This window comes from Cygnus olor, chromosome 26 (assembly GCF_009769625.2).
Source record: "Cygnus olor isolate bCygOlo1 chromosome 26, bCygOlo1.pri.v2, whole genome shotgun sequence".
Classification (NCBI taxonomy): Eukaryota; Metazoa; Chordata; class Aves; order Anseriformes; family Anatidae; genus Cygnus; species Cygnus olor.
Window position 1 is genome coordinate 3,469,393 of NC_049194.1, and position 13,680 is coordinate 3,483,072.

Consider the following 13,680-nt stretch of genomic DNA (forward strand, 5'->3'; position numbering starts at 1 on the left):
CCAGGGCCTACATTAAGCACGTGCAAGCAATGCTACCCGCTGCTCTGCAGAAACCAGGCTGCCTTTCTCCAGGCAGCCGGTTATGTGACAACCCCAATTCCCTCTTCATATCCCATCCTTGTGTTCCTGTCCTGTGCTGGACGTTTCCTGCAGCAAAGCAACTACTTCGAAGTGTTATTTCGGAGCCTTTGCCGAGGCAGTCCTGCAGTGGGCACCACGTACTCTCTGTGTTCATGCAAGCAGGCAGAGAGGGGCTGAGCCCTCCTGTTGCCCAGAAGCACTCTGTACACAGCTGTAGCAGCCTCGGCAAGAAGTTCTGCCAGTGATGCCTTTGGCATTATCTGCGCTAAGGGTTATCCTTTGGTTGGGAACACTCCTGGTAGGGACAAGGGGGACAGGGCAGCAAGAAGTGGCTTTGATGCACGGGTAACTTCAACGTCCCGTATATTTGGTGCCATCTCTGCTACAGAAGGGCTCTGGCAGGCCTGTTTGCCTCACCGATGGGAGGTGTGCTGGGCAGAAAGGCTGATAAGACAAACGGGAAAGCAGAGGACAGTGGGGTCACTTGCTTCTCCGTCTACGAGCAAAGGCAGCCCACCTCCATCTCCTCCCCTTGGACCCATGGAGATTCTTGTCTCCCCATGCTGCAGAGCTGTGCAGGGCAAGCCTGCATGGTCTGCATTTGACTCCTTCCTTCTCTACGCCAGCAGCACCGGGAGGAAGGAGCCCAGGGTGCTGGGCGTTCAGTGACACCAAGCCACGACGGTGCCTCACGTCCCCAGGATGTGTTTAAGGTGAATGGAGTTGCTGTGGGAATCGTGACTCACCAAAAAGCTGCTCCACGAAGGTGTCTGACATTTTGTAGATGTATCGTAGATGTTTGTGTGCTAGCTAAAAATGAAGGAGAGACCTGCCACATGCCCTGGAAAAGAGACCAAAGCCATCGCAGAGGGCACAGGCTTTGAACCTGCCATGTTCCCATGGGAGCCGTGAGGGACGGGTGGTCCTGAGCAGCCTGCCCTCCTCCTGCTGGTGCTGAGCTTTGTCCCCAGCGCCTGCCAGGGAGGCTTTTCCCTCATCTGCCTCCTGTCCTCAGGCTGGCACTGGAATCTCAGTTGGTGACATCTCCCCTCTCCACACCCGACCAGCCCGCAGAGTGGGAAGCTCTGGGGTCTTCTGCACGCCCTGTGCAGGGACGTGTGGTTGTGCTCTGGCCACGCTGGCGTATCAGCCCTGCAAGGCAAGAGCTGGACACCAAGCACGAGAGAAGAAGAGAAACCTCCAGAGCAGCAGAGTGTTCCTCTAGCTGTCAGTGCCAGCTCTCTGAGATATATCTCAGGCACAGGAGCCAAAGAAATGACTCAGGAATGGTTTTTTTCTCCTCGGTTCTGCTCGTCAGAGCCATGCTGGGCTTGAATGGGTGGCTGGGGAATAAATCCTCGTGTCCTGAGCGCCAGTCTGGGTGCCAGCCCTGGCACTGCCTCACTCCCCTTTAGCCCAGCATCACCTCCCTCACTCTTCACTCTCTTTCTCTTGTCTTTACTCCAGTCTTGATGTTGGGGCCAGAATGGGGCTGATCAGTGAAAGATCAGCTCTGTTGTCACTGAGGGGGAAGGACTGGTTCGAGCACAACTTTTCCTTGCAAGAAACTACAGTTAAAGGAGCTCCAATTAGCAGAGCCCCTCATTATCATGCCAGCCTCCCAGCACTGAAAGCAGGAATCATGCAGTCACCGTGATTATAGACACAGTCGATTGCAAATTGCAAACAATTTGCAGCAGGGAATTCGCCTGGCTCGGTAACGCAATGTGTATATTTACGCTGCCATATACAGCAATACGGTCATTATGGGTTATTAATAACGTGGCCCACTTTTATAAATAAAAGTGAATCTCTCTTTCTGGCTTTGCTGCCTTGCAGTATGCAAGGCTCGAGGCACGGCCTCCCTCCAGCTCTGGTCTTGCTGCCTCTATTTTCTATGGCATCAAGGGCAGGGGCTTCCTGGTCCCCTGCTGTCTGTCGTCACTTCACACTTCTCATCCATCAGAGGGGGTACATTCTCCTTGGCCTTTCTTTCCTTTCTTTTCTGATCTGTAGAACCCCTCCCTGTTACTCTTTGCATCCCTCGCCAAGTCTAGTTCCATCCGTGCCTTGGCTTTCCTGATCCCACCCCTGCACATCCAGACCACATCCCTCTGCTCTTCCCAGGCCACGTGTCCCTGCCTCCACTGTCCGTGCATTTCCTTCTTGCTCCTCACTTTGACCAGCAGGTCCTTGTTCAACCATGCCAGTTTCCTGCCTTCCCTGTGTAGTTTATTACATATACGAATAGAGCTCTTGTGCTCTAAGGAAAATATCCTTAAGGAGTCTCCAGCTCTGATCAGATCTGTCCCTAAGGACTGTGTCCCGTGGGATCTCATCCACTAATTCTTTGAACAACTGGAATTTGGCTCTTCTAAAGTTCAGGGTCCTGACTTTGCTCTTAGCCAGGCCCTTATCCCTTGAGATCACAAACTCCACCAGGGCTTGGTCACTGCAGCCCAGACTGCCTCCAGTCTTCACCTCTTTAATGAGCTCTTCTGCGTTGGTGAGCACCAGGTCCAGTAACGCTTCTCCTCTGCTTGGTTTGTCTAATACTTGGATGAGGAAGTTGTCCTTGATGGACTCCAGGAGTTTCCTGGACTGCTTACTGCCTGCCACGTGGCTTTCCAAGCAAATATCTGGGTGGTTGAAATCCCCCAGGAGGATGAGAGCATGTGAGCACGATGCTTCTGGTAGATGGAGCCAGAAGGCCTCATCCACAGGCTCCCCTTGGTTGGGTGCCTATAACAGACCCCAACCACAATTTGTCCTATATTGGTGTGGTCTTTAACTCACACCCACAAGCTCTCAACCTGTCCATGGCTGTTTCTCACCCCCTCCCTTCCTTGGGATCATTTCAGGAGCAGGACATACATGACTATCCTGCCGTGGCTTTCAGGATGGCCACGATGTCACCCTCTATGCATTTTTGCCCTCACGGTAATGATAGCACTAGGGGTGTACTTGTCCATGATTAGGGTATGAGATGTGCCCCACGGGCAGCGCACAGCACGCTCCAAGGGCCTCCATGGCCAGTGGGCACCAGCACCCTGGGGTTACCCACACCGTACTCTGTGCCGGTGTGTATGGGGGGAAGGTGGTGTTAGAGGGGATTGAGCATCCTGGGGTTTTGTGGTTGTTACAGGTGAATGAGTGGTTGTGACCTGCTGCAGTGGGAAGCCTCGGCTATGCTTAGCAGCACCTCATTTGAATGCTAACGAGGCCTTCCAGACAGGGTGGTTCTCTGCTGCAGGAAGACATGTCAGTGATGGATGAGACTGTGTTCCCAAACCTCACTTCCCAGCTCCTTATGCAGAGCAGTCTCCCTCTGAGCGAGCACAGGATGGTCCCAGAGCAGGAAAGGTCCTGGGACCCTGAGGGGGCACAGCCCGTGAAGGATTCCTTCTCACCACGCACGGAGCCACTTTCTTTGCCAAAGAGGCGTGCAAAGTGGCCCCGGCCTCCCCAGCAGCGTTGTTCACGGGGAGGCTCCGTGCCCTGATGCCCTGACAAGCCAGGCACCGGGCTGGCATCACAGAATAGCCCTGGCCAGCCAGCATCTCCCTTTTTGTACCACGAAGTTGTGAGCAAGGCTCTTTGCAGCCCGGATGACCTCCAGCTGGGTGCAGCAGTCGTGCACCCCCAGGGCCCCACGGGTTCCCAGTCCCACTCTGCAAAGGGGGCCAGAAGCACTGAGTTTGGTGCCCTTTGGTTGCCACCCTTGGGTGCAGCACGGAGACCTGCGGTCAGACGCCCTCTCACCACCCCTTTCCAACGGTTAGACGATAAATGTATAAACGTTTCTCATCACAGCAGATCACACGCTCTTTTTTTTTTTTTCTCTTCTCAGGTTTTCCTGAGAATGGAGTTTGGGGGCACACAGGTAATCAATAAGGCAGGGCAGCGTGGCCTTTGTCCCACCCATTGCACTCCGAGCGCCCCTAGAAAGAGAGATCCATTCCCAGCACTGCAGGAAGCCTAGGTAGGGACAGAAATTTGGCATTTTCCAGCTGGTCCTGAGCAGATGGTGGCAACTACAGAGCTGTAACCATGTGGAACACCATGGGTGTGATGGGGAACGCCAGGATTGGGACGGAGGGACCTGCAAGGCAACACTGGGGGTCCTGCAGGGAGAGCAGGGGGCGAAGGACTGGACTGCTGTCCTTAGGGGTGCAGGATGGACTCAGCCCACCCAAGCAGCACTGTCTCTGTTCCACACAAATCATTTTATCACGATCAACATCTGCTAACATAACACAACACCATAACAACGTCAAGGAAGAGCCATCTGACTTCCTACTCACACCCCCCTGAAGGTAAGCCATGGGATTCTGCCCATAAATATGGCAGAAAGCTGAGCAAAAAAAAAAAATGTAGAAGGGAGCAGACACAGGAATAGGGGAACTTTCCAGAGAAAGAGAAGACCGGCCCGAGAGGTCTGAGTGAAAGCAGCAGCAGGCCAAAAGCCAATGCGGGGAGACAGCAGGCTGGCTGGGGGACGATTTTTCTCCGTTCTGTTTGCCTTTCACAATTATTATAAATTCAGGTTCTGTCTGGACCTGGAGACTGTCTGGAGGCCAGAGGGCACTGCAGTGCCAGCAGGAGGTGAAGGAGAGGCAAAACAGATCCTCTGTGGTTAGCCAGGCACAGAAGAGGGCTCAGACAGGGCAGGAGCCCAGTGCGGTGCCAGGCGACGTGCTCACCCTACAGCAAGAAGGGGGGCACATCCCTGGGGAGGTGGGTTGGGACTGAGAGCAGGCTGGGTGCAGATATAGCTGAGCAGCTGCACGGCTCAGGGCTGCCCGGAGAAGGATAAATTTGTAATTTATTGTCCAGAGAAGGATAAATTCGTAATTTATTGCTCAGAGAGGTATTGGCATGCCAGGCTTGGACCCTCTGTCTAGGTGGGGGGCTGAGCAGCACCAGGGCTCTCTGCAGGCCCCATCTCTCCTATGCCTGCTGCCAGTCCCCAGCTGAAGTCTGTCCAGCACCATTAGCTCAGGCCATCCTGGCAGGAACTGTCTGCCTCGCTAATTTAATGAGCCCCCAGCTTAACGCATGGCGAGTTCTGACATAAATAAAATAAAACGTGTCAAAGTGCAGCTTCGTTCCAATTACAATTCATTAGCAAGCTCTGAGCCACCGGCCTGACCACGGTCAATAATCACAGTTGGGGAAGAGCAGAGGAAAAGCAATTTATAACTTTCCCCGAGCGTTTCAGGGGGAGGCAGGACTGTCTCACACTGGTAAGGCCTGAGCAGGGCCTGCCTCCCCCAGGAGGGTCCCACACGGGTCCCACCTGGCTCTGGCCTCTGCGTGTGACCCAGGGATAAGGACACATCCTTTTTCTGTCCCCTGGCCCCTCCACGATGCAGGAATTCACTGGCTGTTGGGATCTTGCTGGGACCCGTCGATCGACCGTGGATCGACCGTGGCAGGGCATCAGCTTAATGGGGACCTGCCTGGGTTCCCCATGCTTCCTCTTTTTCTAAGAGCTGTTGTAAGACTGAGCAGCTGATGTTCATTTCTCTCTCATTTTTCCTGTTTTAGTCCATTGCCTTCTCCTGGACAGGAAAGGAGCAGGCCCTTGCACCCCTCCTGAGCATCCTGGTTTCCCCAGGAGATGCCAGATCAGGGCAGACAGATCCCAGGAGCCAGCCCCTGGATTTAACACGCGCCTTTTGGAGCTCATAGCCCACGCAGCAGCGATCCCTGCTGGGCACTAAACCAGCGCTGGGGGTGGCTGGAGCAGAGCCTGCTCTGCCCTTTGGGGCTCCTGGTCCTGGGCACGCGGCCGTCAGGGTCTGCAGCACCCAGCAGCTGCAGAAAGTCATCCGTGAGCAGCTGTGAAGGAGGCAGTGGGGTTCCACGTTACTCGTGGTGGCTTCTGCCAGTGGGTCCTGTGGTTACAGTGCAGGAGGCGGCTCGAGGCATCCTACCACCAGGACCCAGCGGGCTGACCTTTTGGGATTGGGGCCGTTTTGTGGATTTGACAGTGGCTTGGGGGATTTGACTGTGGCCCTCTCTGCTGCTCGGGTCATCTGGAGGTTTTGGAGATCAGAGACGGAGGCAGAAAGCTCCAAGCTGCTGTGGCCCAAAGCAGCCTTTTGCCGAAAGGGAGGATCCGATGGGGATGTGGCTCCTTGGAAAGCTGTGGTCACTCTGTGAGGCTCATTGTGCCAAGGTGGGCTCAGAGACATGGGATTTCTGCCTGTCCCTAGGCAAATACTCCCTGCGTGGGCTTCACAGACCGACAGTAATTGCAAACTGGTGTCCTGGCTGCCCTTGGGCACTGCTGCATCCACCCAGGGGCATGGTGCCAGCTAGCCTGGCTGCACATGGGGGTAACTCACCACCTACATTTCTGAGATGCCTCCTGCCTGGTCCTGTCTCTGCTGCTTACAGGCCCTACAAATGATCCCCCTTTCTCTCCCTCGTGGTTCTTCTGCAGCACCTTGAGCCCTGGCCTACCGTGGCGAGGAACATCCTTTCTTCTGCAGTCGTTCTCAGCCTGCGGGAGACCTTCAGGAGCCTGCGAGGCCTTCTCAGTCACAGTAAGCTCGTAAGAGGTGGCGGGAGGAGGCTGAGTGTGGGCAGATGGAGACAGAACTCAGAGTGAGCTGGCAGCTTTGCTGGAAGGGCTGCGATTCCTGGAGGTGCTGGGAGCGGGGCCAGGAAGGAATCGGTCTCCAGCTGCTTGTGTGAGAAGACCATGGCACTCTGCACGCAGCTAGGATGGGCACCTCTTACAGACGATGCTGAAAAATGGTGAGAAAACTTAGTTCGTACATCTCCCCGGTGTGGGAGAGGACGATCTGACTTCTCCCTGGTTTGGATTCAACAAGGACTGAATAAATTCCAGTCTAAGCTCAGCTGTCCTCGACACTGTTCAGGTTCAGCTTGGCCCGAAGCAATTCTGCATTCCTTCTGGAGTGAATCTATCAGGATTTTACAATAGTGCTCGGTCTCAGCTCAGATTCAGGAGGGAAGGAAAAATTCACACAGGTTGTTGTATCGTCTAGAGCAAAGGCTCAGATTTTAACAGTGAAGATGGTTAAATTAAAGCACAAAGTCCTTGGGAAATGGTGGTACGTCCTGCTAAAGAGGTCTTCAGGTCTGAACTAGATGACTTTCAGCAACACACATCTCGACCAGACATGTAGGTATATGGCCCAAACAATATGGGAGCTCAGGCTGGATGATCCCATTGTCCCTTCTGGCATTAAATACCACAACACTGTTTGTATGTTGTGGTGTTCCTGAGAGCCTGGGGGAAGATGGGATGGGTTGGAAATCTCAGACCTTCCCGTACCGCATGCTCTCAGTTTGTTACCTTCAAATGCGGGGCTTTGCTCTGCTGTCTTAATTAGTCCCATTGTGTTTGAGTTTGGGCAGTTGGTGTTTAGTCTTCTTACCAGGGATTTTGTTCCAGGCCTTTCCAATTTTTTTTTGCTTGATTTTGATTAAATGTGATGATTAGGATAGATCTTGAACACATCACAAGTAGCTTTCTAGGTGCACTTTGGTGCGCCATTCCTCACCAAAACAGCATATATCAGGCATGCAGCCCATGCTGCGAGATGAATTTTTCCTCTCTGGTCTTTCTGCCACAGGGATTGTATTTTTTTCAGGACATACAATGTGTTCACTGTCAAATTGCAGCTACAAGGAAAGAGCTGTGCCAAGAAACTTTGTTTAAGAAAAGTTCCTTAGAGGTGGCAGTTTTTTTTAAATTAAGTGTATTTCATCTCTGAAATGCACCTGCCTTTCCCAGGTCCGTGGAGCAGAAGGGTTCTGTGCTGTGCTTTCTCTCAAGATGCTCATGTCATCTGTTGAAGCCTCATTTTAGCAGCAAATCACTCCAGAATGATTCTTCTCCTTTAGTAGATCAGCTAAAAGTGCTGCGAGTTCTCCTGGAGTGCTGCAGAAGAGAACAGCAGCAGGGTTATCCGAGCTCGCTGGAAGAATGAGTTACTGAGAAATTTGTGGATTCTTCTGACTGTAACTATGCCCACACGGTACGGGGAAAAAACACGTAGCTTCTTTGAGGCAAATGATTTGAAAACACTTTCCTGATGCCAAAGAGCATGGAGGGGAAACACCACGTTAAAAAGTTCCTTCTGAAATGCAGCATCAGGGAAGGGGAAGAGTTGAAGGCAGAACATGTCTCACACGTGGCTGTGCTCCATGGTTACAGGGAGGCTGCTCCCCCTGCACAAGGGAATTTTAAAGGTGTTAAACCATGTTAAACCATCTGTCAGTGACAAGGCCCCCAAAAGCTCGCAGATAAGCTTTAGAAAAACCTTCAAAGCTGTCCCAGGCTGAAGGAGAAGAGGTGAGGGCTGGAAGAGGCCTGAAAATCTCCCAGGGAGACAGGATTCAGCATATCTGCATTACCTCTTAAAAACCACCGTGATTTCATGCAGTTTTGTACTGCTGGTTCTCAAATAACTTTTAATTGAGAAATGGCTACAGGTTAATAGGTGAATAAATTAGTTCTATTATTATCCTTGATCTAAATCTTGTATTTCCCTTACATGCTTTCAATTGAGGTGTTTTCTAGAATGGTTTTCATTCATTTTCATTCTGCTGCTGCACTACTACTAACTGGAAGCTAACTGAAGCTGTTTGATGAGATTTACATATATTTCAAAAGAGAATAACAGCACAAAAATCGCAATTTTTAAAAAGCAAATGCAGCAAAAACTTAATGAAACCGTTTTCTTAAAATATATTGAAAATATAGGATTTTTAAAAAAACAACTTTCTCAATAACTAATTTCTTTTGGAAAGGATGCAATGCTAGATTAAAACTGCCTGATAAGCTCTAATTGTAGGAGGTCTGTAACTGTGCAATAACTGCAATAACCGTGCGATAACTGCAACAACTGTGCAATAACTGCAACAACTGTGCAATAACTGCAATAACTGCGCAATAACTGCAATAACCGTGCAATAACTGCCCGGACAAGAGAAGCTCTTCGGCACATGCTTAGATCTCCTTGGGGACACGTGCCAAGCGTTTGCAGCAGCAGGTGGTGCTTGTGTTTCCCTGCCAAGCCCACCTCACCCTCTGTGTGTGGGATGGTTTCTCCTCCAAATGGCAGGCATTTATTTTTGTCCCTGTCGGTTGCTGTGTGGGTCTGCTCTGAGCATCCAAACCCTACCCCGATGGAGGATGAGCTCCTGCAGTCCCTGTTGACACCACCGTGTCTGATTTCCCTGGAAACATCTTCCATGCTCTGGCACAGGCTCCTGTAACCATAGATACACACGAGCAGTGCACAGCGATGCTTTTCCCTGTTTTTCTCTTAGATACTGCCAGCCTCCTCAGGTAGGCAACTGCCTGGTCTGCTCCCTGAGCAAGGCATCTCTCTGCAGGGCTGAATTTTTTTAAGCAAATAGAAAATGTGAATTGTACAACCGAAGCTAAGCAGCCCCTTCCTGGGCCCTGGCGGTGGGTGTGAATGCTGTTAAAGCTGGTGTTTGCTCTGAGCTTCCCACTGTCTTTGAAGCAAAGGCCTCTGTCTCACCCATGGGCACCAATTCCCAATTAATGGGAACCCCAGAACGAACCTGACCCCAGCTCTGCCTTGGACAGAGCAGCTCAGCAGCTCCGCTCCTCTCTCCTGGGAAGAGCAGGATGGAAGAAAGGATGGGGGAACACGTGCAGTGGGAGCTCTGCTGTGCTCAACGTGGGTTTTTAGAAGCTACAGACCACTGCCCTACGTGATTTGAAGGGTAAATATCAAGAGTATATCCCAAAGGGTATGCCAGCAAGGACCTCCCTTCACCCAGACAGTTCTCTAAGAGCTTTGGATGTTTTTTTTTAAAAAAAACACACCTCCAGTGTTGGACACAGGGATTAAGGCTCCCCAGATCCCGGAAGGAATGGTCTGTCTCTGATTCCTCGTGTGCTGAAATAAGCTCTGGGGATAAAACTGGTGGGGACCCGCGGGAGGTGTGAATTTTGTAGCAGCCGTGACTCATCCAGGTCTTGGCAAGTGCTGGAGGGCCAGAGCTCAGACAGCCCCAGAGCTGGTACGGAGCAGATGCCAGCCCTCAAGGATGCTGGGGAGACTTACCGCATGGCTCTGGGTGGGGACAGATTGTGTGGGTCCTGCTTTTGCTGTTTTCCAGCCATGTTTTGTCCCTGCTCCTCCTCCCAAAGGATGTGCAGCCTCTGCAGTGCCTGGGAGATGCAAGAGGAGCTGGAGGAGGAGAGCAGCGTGTGATTTAGTCTCAACACATCATGGTCACCCCTGCCTCTAGTCTCAGCGCCTGTCCCACTCTCTAGACCAGCTTGTCGTGGTAATCCCACGAAAATCTTGGGATTTTTCTGGGATGTAAGAGAGGAAGACAAAGCCTGCAGCCCCCTGCCCCCCCCAAAAAAAACAATGCTGAGTGCCTGCAGCATCCACGGGGCAGAAACCAGGACCCGTCCTGGAGAAGAGACCAGCTCCAGGGAGCTGTGGTGCATCCAGCAGTGGGAGCCAAACCTCCCTGGGAGCTGCTGCATGGCGGAGGGGTCGTATGGAGAAAGTGGCTCCTTGGTGACAGCCCCTGGGACTGTGGCTTCATGCTGGCACTGGTCTGGGAGGGGGTTCCAATCCCTCCCTGTCTCAGTTCATCTGTGCACATCCTGCAGTTCCCCCGAGCTTAGTTAGCCACGCCTGGGGTATCACACCTCTGTACGCACGGGTCTGGCATGCGGTGAGCATTTAGTCTGCTCTACGGGGACAAAGTGCTTAGGAAAAAACGGATTTTGCAGGAAGGTGCCTGTGCTAACATCAGACGTGTCACAAATAGGTAGCATTAAAAAACCTGAGTGTGCGAGGGAGATGTAGCACTCTTTTTGACATAGGCCCACAGGCATGGACTCAGCACCTGCAGAAGTTACGCTGAGCCCTGTCGTGCCCACCAGAAGTAGCCACAGCTTCGAATGCCCCTCTAATCCATTTTTTTTTCTCTGTATATCTATTCTGCACCTTTGCAGAGGACAAAAGTCCTCTGCTGTCCCCAACGCTGGCCCTGAAAGTCCCCTGGGGAGGCCCCAGCAGGACTGGGGGAGCTTTTGCTAATCTTTGTCAGCAAGGCGTGCTCCCAGCTGAGAGCTGGTGCTGAGCACAAGCAGCAGCAGTGCTGCATCTGACGGGGAACTCCTCCTGACCAAAAACCCCATGGGGCCTTTGCCTGGATCTTTCTTGCCTGCCCCAGCAGACTGGTCCTCTTCTAGGGCTGTGTCCCCTTCCCCAGCATCCCCTGGGCTGTGCCTCCTCCCTTCTCGCCCTGGTGCCCACCCACACCTCCCTGCAGCCACATCGCTCCCTTTGGTCCCAGTGGATACTGGGGTACCCCTGGGATGGATACTGGGGTACCCCTGGGATGCTCCCGCACGCTGCCCCCTTTGCACAGCCATCCCTCCTCTGGGTGTTACCCTGCTTCCCTGCACCCTCCCTGAGAAATCACCCTCTGCACAGCACCACCCCATGCGCCCTCCTGCTCCCCGGTATTCCCTGCATCTTAGAAGCCCACTGGTCCCTGCCCCACAACCCCCACACCTCTCCTGTGTCCCCATAGAAATCCCTCACCCTGCGTCTGTTCCTGTGCACAGCTCAGCATCCCAACACTGTGCCTGGCCCCCTGCATCCTCACGGTACCTCCCCAGGACCCCACAACCCTCGCAGCACCCTGGCCACCCCCCAGAACACCACACGCACCTGCATCCCCCCCCGTGTCCAATGCACCTGCATCCCCCTACTCCCCCTCCGTGTCCACAAAAACCCCACAGTCCCACTCCTCCCTGCATCCCCGCCCCACCCTGCACCTCCAAGGATCCCCCACACCCTCCAAGGATCCCCCACAACCCCCGGCTCCCCCACACCGCCCTGCACCCCCGTGGCTCTCCGGAGGACCCTATTCCCCTGCATCGCCCCCCCACCCCCCTTCATCCCCCCCCCACAACCCCCGCATCCCCCCGGCCCCCCGGGGTACCCCATCACCTCCCGCACCCCCCCGTTAGCCCATTCCCCCGCAATCCCCCCCCCTTTCCACTCCCCCCCGCTGCATCCCCACAGCAGCAGCACGACCCCCGCATCCTCCCCCCCCCCCCCCCTCCGCCCCCCCGCATTCCCGCATCCTCCCCGCTCCTCCCGGCCCCGGCCCCACCCCGGAGCATCCCCCACGCCCCGGTTCCCCCCCCCACCCCTCCCCCCCGATCCCCGCAGCCCAATCACGGCGGCTTTGGACGAATTCAAACCCCGCAAGCTCTGCCGCTGCCGGTGCTGCTCCTCTCCTCCCCGGCTCCCCCGGATGGGCTCGGGGAGCTCCGGGGCGGCCGCGGCCCCTCTCCGCCGCCCGGAGCTCAGGTGAGCCGGGGGCTGCCCCCGGGGCTTTGTGTGTGTGTGGGGGGCTCCCGGCAAAGTTTGGGCTCGGTGGCACCGGGGGAGGCGGCAGAGCACGGCCGGGCTGCGCCGGGCACCGCCCGCCAGCGGCTCCGCAGGGGCGGCGCGGGGAGGGGGGGGGGGGAGCGCCCCCGGTGCCCGCAGCCCCCGGTGCCCGCAGCCCCCGGCCCCGCTCCCGGTTCCGAGGCGGTTGCGGCTGCCGGGGGCATCGCCCCCTGCGGTGTGCCCTGCAGAAATTGGGTGGGGGGGGGGAGGGAAGAGCCCCCCCGGGGGTCTGAGATAGCCTCGGGTGGCGGGGGGGGGGTGGGGGTGGTAAAGGTTTTTTTTTGTTTTGTTTTGTTTTTTTCCGGGGGGGGGGAGAAATGTTGTTGCTGCCACATCAGGAAATCGGGATGGGCCTTTTCTGGGGGAGAAGTCAGAAATTGGGGATTTCTGCAGCTTGCTGCAAAACTGCTGGTTTTGGAGTTCTTACAGCGGGGAGTGACGGAGCGGCTGCGAGAGACCCCCTCCACCGAATGGCCTCAGGGAGTACCCACCCTCTGGGGCTGGAGTGCTGCTCTGAATTTCGAAGAACTTTGAGTTAAATTAAGTTGATTTCTCCCTTCTGGAGCTGCGGTTCTGTCTGGAAGCAGGGGAGAACTGCACAGACCCTTGGGATAAAGGAACAAGCCAAAGAGCAAAATCTTCCTTCCTAGGAAGAGTTGGAGCTGCAGGAACTCTCCTTGCAGTGCTGGGTGTGTCAGCGAGCCCAGCCCATGGCAGAGGGAATTCATCTCTCCCAATCCATGGAAAGACAGTGGGAAGACTGGGCTTGGCTCAGACAATTTTTGGTGCAGAGCCTCATGTTAAACACGAGGGTAAAAGCCGTTGGCAGCAGTGACAGGTATGGATTTGACAGCGTCTGTGGGCTCCCCAGCACTTGACTTCAAGCTTTAAATCTGTGCCATTCCAGGATCTGTTCTTCTTTTTCCCAGCTATTACTATTTGCCATAAATCTGCCCCAAAATAAGGGATGGAAAATCTTTAGGAGGGCAGGGCAGACCTGTGTGCAATAGGAGGGGAGGTGCGACTCGAGTTCTGGCTACTTAACAAGTTTCACCCTCTGTGCACTGCAAATGCCTCATCACCCCAAGCTCAGATCATGGTCCTGTAACCAGGCATTCACGGCTCTGATCGCTTTGCCTCGTTTGATCCC

The 13,680-nt window shown here is 54.3% G+C and overlaps 1 protein-coding gene and 1 long non-coding RNA gene across 6 annotated transcripts in view; one reads left to right on the top strand and one right to left on the bottom strand.

Annotated features, from left to right (window-relative positions):
• Positions 1-2,567: 2,567 nt before the first annotated feature.
• LOC121060306 lies at positions 2,568-12,433 on the bottom strand. Of its 2 annotated transcripts, none has more exons than XR_005814779.1 (3): positions 12,341-12,433; positions 10,167-10,292; positions 2,568-9,336 (listed from the first exon to the last, which is right to left on the bottom strand). It is a non-coding gene; the product is annotated as an uncharacterized LOC121060306 (long non-coding RNA). The 2 variants fall into 2 exon arrangements; XR_005814778.1 differs by having other exon boundaries at positions 2,568-9,464.
• The window catches only part of CTXN1 (cortexin 1), a 35,875-nt gene continuing 34,494 nt past the window's right edge, over positions 12,300-13,680 (top strand). For 2 of the 4 annotated variants that reach the window (XR_005814777.1, XM_040537999.1), the window contains exon 1: positions 12,300-12,449. The gene's annotated coding sequence lies outside the window, so the exon portion shown is untranslated. The remainder of the gene's footprint in view (positions 12,450-13,680) is intronic. The other 2 variants (XM_040538001.1, XM_040538000.1) reach the window with 1 other exon arrangement.